General features: G+C 46.8%; 1 protein-coding gene across 3 annotated transcripts in view; it reads right to left on the minus strand.

Annotated features, from left to right (window-relative positions):
- LOC135220610 (TM2 domain-containing protein almondex-like) overlaps positions 1 to 11,580 on the minus strand; it is a 245,560-nt gene that overhangs the window by 231,730 nt on the left and 2,250 nt on the right. The window contains exon 1 of one of the 3 annotated variants that reach the window (XM_064257914.1): positions 36 to 157. The exons of the other annotated variants lie outside the window; for them this stretch is intronic. The gene's annotated coding sequence lies outside the window, so the exon portion shown is untranslated. Of the gene's footprint in view, positions 1 to 35; positions 158 to 11,580 lie in introns of those variants that run through there. 3 annotated transcript variants of the gene reach the window in all.

The following is an 11,580-nucleotide window of genomic DNA, read 5'->3' on the forward strand; positions in this document are numbered from 1 at the left end:
TCTTTGACCTCATTGTAATAAATAAACAAACTCACCAACACAGCTAATACGGAAGTTGGAGCAGTAAACTCGGGAAACATAGGCAGCCACAATAACACTAACAATAACCAAGGAATACTGACACAGCGGGTGTATCTGAACTTCAATCTGTTTTGGTGTGGTGCTGCTGCTTTGTCGTTAGGCATTATGGGAAACGCATGCCGTTTTCTCTTGTTTTACGGGGAACTAAAGATAATTTATATGCAGTTAGTGAAAACACTAATATTGATTATACTTTAGTGTTGTATCAACTTAATATTAACACCAAAATTTATAATATAAGTATTAAAACATTACTAAATGTCGATAAAAACAAGTTCTGCGATGAATGGGCATTTCATACATTGTTCCAACGTGAAACAGTGTAGTGAGCTTCAGCGATACAAGATAAAACATTATATTAAGAACAAGAGAAATAGCTGACAGCAAGAAAAGCTACAGTAATACAAGAACACAATAGTCATGGCAAAAGAGTATAGTAAGGATAGACGACTGAACGCATTTCAAAGTAGGGAAGGGGGCGCAAATATGAAACTAAGTGGGGTAGGAGAGACAAATGGAGCAGATACCAATCAAACAAATAAAGAAAGAGCGCCCCATATGAATGAGCCAGAATAGAGTAATGAATGGAGATGAAGAAAAGTATATGTTTAGCTTCTTCGATAATAGGGAACCATGTCCATTTAATGATACATACAGGCTACCGCTTCTGGTGTTATGATAGGACACAGTCCCTGGAAAAGAATTGGAATGTGGCGAAAACACGAGTAGAAAAACAGTTAGATATGAAATTGAGATTTCAGTCTAAAAAAAACTGAGGCAGTAATGAACTAGCTCTATTTAGTAGAAGTAGAAAATATCAAAGCGGTAATACCAAACCCTTTGCCATAGGCAGAAACGGAAAGAAACCCCAACTCTGCTTGTAGTAGAAAAGGGGATACAGGAAACAGAAGCTCACGTACGAGCTAAGTGAAAAATAGTCCTATAAGTATCGTAAGAGAATACAAATATCTAGGGGAACTGTACTTCCAAAATGGCCAAAGGGAAATAAATATGCTAACAAAAGTAAAATAAAAATAGATAGTGCATGTTAAGAGAAATCAGGATCAAAGCACGGGGTATTAAGAAATCAGGAGATTTAGCATTAAAAGTGAGACAAAAGATATATGAAACAACTGTGGTCCAAGCATCATTTGTTAATAATGCGCACACACGCATATGGAGCAGCATAACCGAAAACGAATTAAATAAAATTGAGAAAATACATAGTAGGATCCTTAGGGGAATGTGTGATAAATCAAAGTTAGCTACATACACCATATAATCGGAATCTTATCGGTAACTAGCGTATGGCCTGTGGACTACAAAATAGAGTATGCAAAAAGTTCTGCTGTTCCATAACATAAATTATTATGAAAAAAGATTAATACAAGAGACACTGGATCAACTGACCAGCGTGGACAGTGTTGGACAAGAAGCACAGCGACATATTTAATAAAGACAATTTACAGAGATAGAAGGAATGAGAAACTACAAAAAAAAAAAAAATAATAACAGTAGCCTTCTACCTCAGTAACAGTAAAAGCAAATTGAACGAAAGCAATGTAAAATTGTTAGCAGGGTAGCAGCAAGTTAATCTTCAATATACATTAAGCTTGATACTATTACCATTTAATAAACTTACTGGACAAGGGCATAACGATATGAAGATACCGCACTGAAAAACAAACTCAGATTATGGCAGTCCCCAATAAAGTAAATATAGGTGATATTAAAAAAAGAAAACTTATAGGCAGAAGAAACTGTAAATTAAAAGGGAAATCACTCTTATAAAAAAAAAGAGGGAATAAAACGGAACAGAAGTAAAAGCAGAAAAAACAGTTGAGTAGTACATAGAACTGTAGTACCACCTGTAGTGACCATAGTGTGCCCGTAACTGTGATATAGAAACGAACACTCTGGCCTCGGCCTCAGGCTCAGACCAGAATTCAGGAGGACGAGAATCGAGAGTCAGGTGTTAGAGTCAGACATTTATTTACAGTCGTCATGGCTTTTGCTGTGCAAATTAGGCAACAGCTTCAGGCCCTGGTATCATCAGGAGGATCTCACAAAGACCACGACAAGTTAGTAATGTTTTTTGAGAAAACCTGTTTCGACTACTGTAAGGAGCGTTACCTACTACCTATTTTGGTTAGCTTAGTCTTGGAGGACAAAGCCTGTCAGGCTAGCCAGCATAGGGATTACATAGTAATTTTGGGTAGTGGTACGTTGTTATTTAATTATATATGCTGATTCTATATGTTAATTATTACGTCGTCAAAACATGAACCACACAACGTGTTGACAGCGTAGGCCTTAGGTAGCCTAAAGCCAATGTTCCGCACTGCTCCTTTTGGAGAATATACTTCGCTAGGTAGGATAGCCTAAATGACCGATCGGCGACATAGCGGCCACCTTTCTCTGAACGTGGCCACTTCCCGAAAAAGCTCTTGAATTATGCCGTTAAGTATTTCGTAATTTAGGAGAGAACACCTAGCCTACCTACTACTACTAGGTACTACTTCTAGAGGAGCGTAGAGGTTTCTGTGTGCTGCCAGAATGGGCCTCAACTCTTGACTGATGCTCATGGCAACGAATTCAAGTACTTCTTCTGGGAAGGTGGCCGCGTTCCGGGATCGGTTGCCGCTAATATGTCGCCGCTCGATCATTTGCCAAACTTAAAATAGTGGCAGGTCACTAGCTAAAATGTTCATCTGGTTTTACTAGGCTATGCATGCTGATTGTTACTGGGTAGGCTATGTTTACCACTTTCTTTTGTTCTTCCCAAGGCCCATGGCGAATACTTATGAAAGCCACCAGGTATTTGGGGGTTCATGTGTAGTATTTTGGGTAATTACTGGCCCCAGGGGGTCAATTATTATTGTTGGCCCCCCAAAAAATAATGGTAAAATCTTAATAAGCAAACCAAATACTATAGAAAACTGAAATTTTCAAATAAATACCCGACACGTAGGTATTAGGGTAAAAAACCGCGTGGTACAGGGGTGGACCATGTACGATCAACGTGTACAACCCCAAGAAAAGTACATTATAACGCGTCCTGACACCGGAGTAGAGGTCTTTAGCTCCGTTTCTCACCAACAACAAGTCGCGTCTGATGCCCATCTCTGATGTCAGGACGCGTTATAATGTACTTTTTTTGGGTTTGTACACATTGATCGTACATGGTCCACCCCTGTATCATGCGGTTTTTTACCCTACTAAAATTTACGGTATTATTGCTTATTTTACTTATGGACATTACCTAATTGCTTTCAACATAAAATATAGGTTTTTCTGTTGTATTATGATGTGATTTGAATGATTTTGAGGTTTAATTTCCATCGCAAATGAATAGACTTAAACTTCCACCACCCTCCCCCTATAGATAACAATCTGGGGGAACCTCCTTGGAAGCGGGGTTTTGGGGTGTGGGAGAGAAAGAAAATAGTAAAAACAGGGCAAAATGGAGGGGAAAAAAAACTAAATATAGCCTAGTAACACTCAAACATATAAAAATGGACCGGCATACAGGTATACAATGAATTCGAAATACATAAAAGCACTGGAAATGGGAAAACCCGAGCCAAGAATTTTACATGAGAAAATCGCATATAAATGCACTATATGACCAGTTATTGCACGTCACATTGTAGTTGTGCTCTAACCTAACCTTAATTTGTTCCGATACGTAATACAAACCCTCGGTCCTTTAACAATAGGAAGGTAACTAGCGGCAGCTGGGACGGTCGTAAGCTTCGAACAAGGGGAGAACGTAGTTACTGCTTGTCCGATCGTGCGCGCGCCCGAGAGGTGAAGAATCACTTTTGCTTTCGGCCGCGGGTGTGAAGGACGTGTTCGTCATCGCTCTCTGCCGTTTTCATCGTCGTATGCTTTGTTATATTGTGTTTTCTACTAATGGTTTGTTTGATCTTGAAAATGAAACTGTAAGTACACTGTTTTCATTTTCATTACTTAATTATGAATCAACATGAGCTATCGCCGTAGAGGCGGCGATTTCGCTCTTTTCATGAAATTGAATTGAATTATGTCTCGGTGCCGAGGGCGGGCGCACTCGCGCCGAGTCATGTATTTTGGGCGAAAGTGTGTACGTTCGTTGCCGAGAGCTTGATGTGCTCGGCACGAGCCTCTTATTTTGTATGAATAGAATGCAATGAAAGTGGATTCGCAATGCAGTTTTCTTTTCATTTTCATTTATTAATTGCATCAAATTTAATTTGTTCCGACACGGCATACAAACCTTCGGTCCTTTTACAATAGGAAGGTACTAGCGGCAGCTGGATAGGTCGTAAGCTTTCGAACAAGGGGTTCGGTAGTTAACTGCTTGTCCGACAGGCGCGCGCGCGCGACTGGTAGGTAAACAAATCACTTTTGCTTTCGGCCTGCTGGCGTGTGGACGTGTATCATCGCTCTCTGCCCGCTTTATCGTCGTTGCTTTCGCATGGTTGGTGTTTTTCTTTTTCTTTTTCTATTTATCTAGTGAAACTGAATTGTAAGTACAGGTACTATCCGACTTACAAACCTACTCGACATACAACCACTCGTACTTACAACCTTACTTCAGACAGTTGACCGTTGAGAGTTACTTGGCATTGCGCCATCTCATGAGAACTCTCATCACTCAGGCATGAGAACTCTCATCACTCAGGCAGCATCAGTTTGAGTTACCCTGCCCTATCTGCAGCATCATTTGGTATTAACTGTGCTGTAGACTGAATTGCAAACCAATTTACGTAAGAATCGACTTCTGACATGCATGCAAGAACCTAACCCCATTGTAACTCAATGCCTGATTGTACATAATATATACTATTACATAAATGATTAAAATGTATTAGTAGAAGTACATTATGGTAAAAAGATTGAAATAATGATTGTACATTATATTACAGTACTAAGTAGGCACTTTTACATAGCAAAGGTTTGATAGTATACCCTACCCAGTATGTTGGCCGACTTTCTAAGGTTCGACTTACATCCATTCCGACTTACAACCAGTGGGTCGGAACCAAATGGTGTAAGTAGGATAGTACCTGTACAATCTCATTTCATATTTATTTCCATTGAATTCAATTGTGAATTAAAGGATCTTGGTTTCAACCACGCCCTCCGATTACCCGAGTGCCGGGACTGAAGGGCGTAAGTGCGGGCAATTCATTTCCCAGAAATGATCCTCGTATTGTGTATGCTCGGTGCCGAGGGCGGGAGAGCGCTCGCTCCGAGCGTATATTTTGGTTGGAAATGTGTAGATGAAAATCGTAAGTAAGTGCTCTTTTCATTTATATTTTTTTGACCTGTATGCTCGTTGCCGAGCGAATGCGCTCGGCACGGAAACTTATTCTGTATGGAAGTGGAATCGCAAGTACAGTATTCTTTTTCATTTTCATATATTTATTTTGATTGTAGCAATACTCATTTTGGATCAGTTTCCGAGCTTACCCGGAAATTGATCTTTTCCCCTTTTTATTTGAATGAAGTGAAATCGCAAGTGCAGTTCTTTTTCATTTTCATATTTTATTGAGATTGCATTGTTTACTGGATCAATGTTTCCGCTATTTACCGGGAATTGATCCTTCCCCTTTTTATTTGTATGAGTGAAATCGCAAAGCAGTATTTCTTTTTCATTTTCATATATATATTGATTGCATCAATTCATTATGGATCAAGGTTTCCATAAACCTTGATCCATAAGGTAAGGATGGATCCTTTTACCCTTGCGCTCGGTACCGAGGGCGCAAATGCGCTCGATCCGAGCCCTTATTCATTGTGAAGTGAATCGTATGCAAGATTCTTTTTCATTTTATTCTTTTTATTATTGATTGCATCAATATTTATTTGGTTCAAGTTTCCGCTCAGTCAGGGAATTGATCCTTATGCCCTTGCATTCCGGGCCGATGGCACGATTGCTCTCGGGCTCTTATATTATTGTTGGGTACATGGGTGCTGTGCGGGGGTGGGGAACGAGAACCCCCCCCGCTCAGCTCCCACAGATGGCCCTTCCCCTTGGGGGGGGGGAGGTTATCGGCGTTCTTCTCCTCGCCCGATCCGTCGAGCGCGGGGGAGGGCGCTCGGTGCCCATGTACAATTGTATTCGGGGTCTTCCACTCGTTCGAGTGAGGGCTCCCACCCCCCGCGCGAGGGGACTTCCACCCCCACTAATCGCTACTACTGTATTTCCGCAGGTGCTACTGCCACGACGGGTGGACCTTGGTGAGGTATGGGCGTCCTTCCATTTGCAGGGCGTGCTATGTCCCAGGGGCTGCGGTTCTATGTCTGGGCCTACTGCGGTCACCCATGGAGTGGTGACCACGCTCCAGGTGACACGACATCCCTCCTCACCTGGTGTAATCACCTCACGTGGTAACAGTCTTGCCTACAGCCGCTGTGAAGTGCCGTTCGCCGTACCGAGAGGGGGCGTGCCGCCGCCGCTCGTGGTTGCCGCGCTGCAGCGACCACACTTCCGCTGCCCTAGAGCTCGCCCCTGGACCTGCCGCCGGTACCAGGATGTTGCTGGCTGCTGCTCCACTTCCTGTGTTCCCGGTGCTGCCTGCCGTACCTGCCGATTCTGGCTGACTGTCCATGCAGTTGCTGCGCTACTGTCCCTGCAGTTGCTGCGCTGGTCGGTCCTACCGAATGCTGTGCTGGCTGTGCTGCTGTTCCTGAGATGCCTATACCTGCTGATGTCGTCCCTGTTCGTGGTGGTACTACTCCCCAGACTTTGGTCTGTCTGTACAGGTGCGTCCGGGCCCTGTAGCTTCGGCTACAGCAGCCCGGCTACAGCAGCCCCGGCTCCGCCCGGATAGCAGATCTTACGTCTGTCCTGAGGAAGCTGACGAAGAAGAGGAGAAGGTGTCGTCGTCTTCATCTTCTTCATCGTCGTCGGCTGCCAGCCTCTTCCCCTTCGACTTCTAAGGCTTCACAGCCGAGGAAGAAGAAGGTTTGCCTCTCCCTCCTAAGAAGTCTCCCTCTGAGCTTCTCGGGACCGTCTCACTAGGTGGGACGGGAGGCTTCCTTCCGCTGGTCCTCCTGCTCCTTCGGGAGCGGGGCCCGTCTCTTCTTCGCAAGGGAAGAAGACTACGACCAGGACCAGGGGTACCGGCTAACACCGGTACTTCTCGCCTGGTGTCAGTGGTTCTGCCACTGCATCGGGGTCCGTCTCGGCCTCCTCGTTCGCGGGAGGTACCGAGTGTACGGTCGCCTACCAGCGACCGTGCAGCCAGGAACCAGACCTCTGAGTCCGCTCAGCGTCAGGTTCACGGCACGGGGCGGAAGACTGGTGACAGCCGCTCACGCGACTCTCACCAGACCAGCTATCCACTCTCGCGGCGCAAACCACGCTGGCTACCCGGGGACGTGACGGTCCACGACCGGCCACGGGCTGAGGCTGGGAAGAGGTCTCCCGTTCGCCGGTGCCAGCCACGGCTGGAACCAGCGACGTGACGTGCCGTGAGGACAAGACCGGTCTCACTGTGACAGTGGAGCCTGCAGGTCGCCTGACCGTCGCTCTCACAGAGAGCGATCGGGTTATGGCAACCAGCACCAGCTCTTCTGACACTCGAGATCGGGGCCGCTGTGCTCAGTCCAGCCGTTCTCCACAGCGAGACGGTCGACCAGGCCTGCAGCTCGATCGCCACCACGGGTTGACGATCGCCTGCAGCCCTCCAAGCCTGCTGGTTTCTGCCAGCGAGCAACGAGGGAGCGTCAGGTCTGCCTCTCCCGTACCTTCAACCTCCTCGGTTACACCGGAGGAGCGAGGTATTGAGGAGTGATCGTGAGGGGTGCGCCCCTCACGATCCCACCACGACGCCCTACGTGCCAGGCACGGTTCTTGGACCGGCCAGGACGTATGCGCAAGTGGATGGGGAAGACCGAGAGGGCTGTCGCTGTTCCCCCTTCTTAGGAGGAAGGTTCTCGGAATATGCTCTTGTTCGAAGGGCTTAACGGTCCCACTCTGCAAGATGCTGTGACTTCCGAGATCCAGAGGAACTTGCCGAGGTTATGGCGCTGATTCGTCAGCACAACGACCTCGGGGAGGATCGCCGCTCCCACCAGCAGAGCCACGTCTCGGCTCGAGTCGTTTTGGGGGCCCGAGAGGGAACCCAAATCGACGGTGGGTCTGCCGCGATCGGAGCTTGCCGACTGTGTTGAACCAGGTAGTCTCTCGTCTCCGGACAAGAAGGCTCTCTCAGTTCTGGCCAGTTCGAACAAGCTACTTCACCTCCTCTACTGCGACAGAAGCGTTTTCTATGTGTCTTCGGACACCGTATTTGAATACCCCTTCGGTCCTCCTGAGAGGTTTCGACCTCGACGAGGACTGGGAATGAGTCGGAGGACGGTATCGGCTCTCTCCTGTCAGGTGTCGATCAGCCCCACCCAGACGACGTTCACAGTGGCGGCAGATCCTTACCTACAGTATGAGTTCGTAACCCCTCCTCGGGGAAAACGTTTTCCCTCCTGACGATACGTTTTCCCAGGCTCTTGAGAGGTCATCTCGCCGTAAGGCGCGATGGCTGCTCCTTTTCTTCTCCCAACTGCTAGTTCCGCTGGGAAGGCGAGCCAGTATCCATCCTCCCCCATTCCCTCTCTCCTTACGGCTACGAGGAAAGGGGAGGGATCCTACAGAGATTTCTCTGCAAGATCCCAACGTTAGGGGCTGCGCTACCGGGGGGACCTTCGGGTCCTACCTGACGTAAGCCCCCGGTCGTTGAGGAGGGATCCTGCCCCTTTCTCGATTTCTACGGGAATCGAGAGGACCACCAGCCGATATCGTTTGACGAATTCGGTTGGTGTTCGCAGAGTGCTTAGAATTCTACGGAATTTCTAGCGCACTCAGAGTGTTCGAGTTTTTACGATCTCCAAACACTTAGGCGAGACCACGGTCCAAAGTGAGCGAGAATCCCCGATAATTGTTACGATAATCGGGAACCTCGCTTATGCTCGAATTCCTGTAATTTCTAGCATTTGGAAGAAGACTGCTGCTGAAAGAAGAGTATCTCACAGTAGGCGATTAACCTGGAATAGAGAAGAAGGCGACGGGAACTTCCAGTTTGGCTTGAACTATCGTCTTCGGTATTCTGTTCACCATTGAAGCTTTCCTTTGGGAAAGACTTCTCCTTCGCTCTTGACTAGAGAACGAAGGCGGTCGATCTCCAATCCTTATTCTCATTCCTCGAGGGGAAAAGAATTAGGGATGGAGGTCGTTGTACGAACCTACAAATATACTACGTATATTACCCTCGCGACATGATTCTTGTAACAGTTGAATTGTCCGGGGGGGTAGGCGCATACCGTAGTTAACTCTACGGTTTGTGACCGAGACGAATTGTATCTTAATTGAACTGCAACTCGGGGTTGCCTGCAACCTCCCAGCAGTTATCAGTTTTCGATTTTAGATACTTGGTATTGTCATGACAACACAAATCAGCTTTTGTATTTACCAAAATCCGTTTCGTTTAAATATAATTGCTCGAGCGTATTCTTTATGCTCGATGGTTCTAGCCGAACGCATTCCTTCGTGGAATAATGGATTAACTGGCAACTCAGGATGACGAGTCACCGAGAGCTACTGCGTATTGAACTGCCTGATAGCGGCTCAGTATCAGCTAGGTCTCGGAGATGCACGGTCGGTTACGTCTCTCTCTCCCCTGGTTTGATTGACTACCGAACCGTATCTTCTGCCCAACAATCATGGACTTAGGTCTCTGATTAACGGGGATTCTCGCAATAATGAAGGACCATCTACTGCTGTGACGCTCGATTTCATCGCCTTCGACATTGCGAGAATTTCAACAGAGATATCTCTTGGACTCTTTCATCTTTCTGTTTACCGCACGGTAACAGAAGTCTGTACTAGTCAACCGCTGCATCGCACCGCGATAATGCGAATGATTTTGCAGACATCTGAGTTTGTCTTCAAAATATCTCGTATTCGTAGGTGTGCAATTATTCATTGCTCGCCCGCGATTAACAGATATGTCAGAAGACATCGCCTACTCTCCGACCTGACAGCTCTACTTCCAAATGTTCAGCCCATGAGAAGCAGTTCTTCAGGCAGTATTTCCCTGTCTTCATTACTGAAAAGCGCTCCGCTTTTATTGCAACTACGATCCTCACCGGACAGCAATGAATAGCGGTTAGCGTTCTCAGTCTTTGTAGCACAGGTTCAGAATCTTGAGAATCCTTCTCTCGGTTCAGCTGCGAAGACGTAGGTTGCATTTTCTGTACACCTTCGTCTTCAACGACACATAGTGTTGTTTCTCCTTAGCCGAGAATCAACTATACTATGAGATATCTTGCCATCAAGGACCTCGGTCTCTAGAAGGCAATTGACTTTCGCCTGTTGGGCACATGCCTTAAGAGAGTCATCACCTTGCCTCTGGCATCGTGTGACGAACAAATTATTTGTTTAGTCTCTTGGCAGAACCCTTTAAGGCGAAGGTCACGTGACTTGCTCGGGTGCTTGGACAACTTGCCTCCTACCGAACGCAGTCAGTCGGCAGCTGTCAGAGCGCCCAAGTCTGTTACGAACTTCGCTGTGGACTTAGTTCGGTTGTTCCATAACAATCTTTTCTTCGTCCTAACGGCTTGTCACAGTACCCATACCATCGCACCCACCATTGAGTGTCGGTGTCCTATCCACTACCGAGAAGAACAACTTCGCTGCAGATGGATAGACCAGTATGGGTACAGGACATCACCGAAGTCGAGAAGAGGGTTAGGTCATACGACCATTCCCTTCTTTTCCTCTGAGGTAATTGCATGACTTTTCCTGCGAAGTCAAGCATCCAGGGGATGGGGATTGTGACGCTCGATTTCGTACCGAATTCGTAGCGAAGACTCTGAACCCTTCGGTTCCTGACGATCGGTTAGAGTCCTTCACAATCCCCTCCCTAATGGACTTCACCGCCTTCGATGCGAAGGAGATGCTGCTTTGTCCTGTGAAAGCGCGACCGCGCTTTCTGAAGAAACTCGACATCCCAGGATGAGTGTTGAAGACTCTTCGTCAGCACCAAGATGACCTAGAAGTACACTCCCTCGAGTTACACAAGAACTTCTCCATGGCGCAGGTACTGAAGGCAGGGGTCTGGTACAACCAGACCACCGGCACCTCCTTCTACCTTTGGATATTGCACAGGTCCTTGGATCGTTTTCCTTAGGACCCGTGGTGGCTGCTCAAACACGTTGTCTAGCTAACCCAGACCCTAGCAGGCTGAACAGCATCGAGTCTGGTGTGACTGTAAGAATAGATAAGTGAATGAGAGAGTGACTGGCTTCTCTTCCTATCTGTTTCTTCCCTCTACCTGTGGGTAGAGGATACGGTCATTCACCTTGCTGGATAAGGACGAGATGCCGGTGAGCTACTCGACAGAGCCCCATCCTATCCCTTTCACTAGGGATGGGAGCGAATATCCACCACTTCCTCCTACAAGGGGGTAAGGGGGGGGGAAGTGGATGCCAACAAGAGACAAACCATAACGTTAT

Source organism: Macrobrachium nipponense, chromosome 2, assembly GCF_015104395.2.
Source record: "Macrobrachium nipponense isolate FS-2020 chromosome 2, ASM1510439v2, whole genome shotgun sequence".
In the NCBI taxonomy this organism is placed as follows: Eukaryota; Metazoa; Arthropoda; class Malacostraca; order Decapoda; family Palaemonidae; genus Macrobrachium; species Macrobrachium nipponense.